Source organism: Thamnophis elegans, chromosome 3 (genome assembly GCF_009769535.1).
Source record: "Thamnophis elegans isolate rThaEle1 chromosome 3, rThaEle1.pri, whole genome shotgun sequence".
NCBI lineage: Eukaryota > Metazoa > Chordata > Lepidosauria > Squamata > Colubridae > Thamnophis > Thamnophis elegans.
In genome coordinates, this window is record NC_045543.1 from 114,174,369 (window position 1) to 114,174,879 (window position 511).

A 511-nucleotide genomic window follows, 5' to 3' on the forward strand; every position below is an offset into this window, starting at 1 on the left:
AAAAGGGGAATCTACATCTTTCATTGCTCCAGAGAATTTTTCAAATATATTATAATGATAAAATAATTTTATTTTCATTTATTTTTATTATATTATGTTTAATTAAAATAATTACATTATAATTACCCAGTATACATACATAGATATATACAAAGGTTGATTTAACATACAATATACATCTCATAATTGCATATACAATTTTAGTAGAGTTTTCATTCGTTTTGCATAGGTAGATTTAACCCATGATTATATCAAACTTCATTTTTTTTTGCCATTTTTTAATTGAAAAGTTTGAAAAAAAAAACATTTACAAATGTTTACCTCCCTCCCCCTACCCTACCCCCCCAGCCCTCCCCCTCCGGCTTCCCAGAACCAATACAGGGTATAAATCTTTAACAAAGATATTCTAAGATAAACTTTAAAAAAAAGTTAGTATCATCTTTCATTTGAGCTTTAACTCCTCTTTGCTAGGCTAGCTCTAAACAGATTATATCATTCCTTGTTTCTTCAG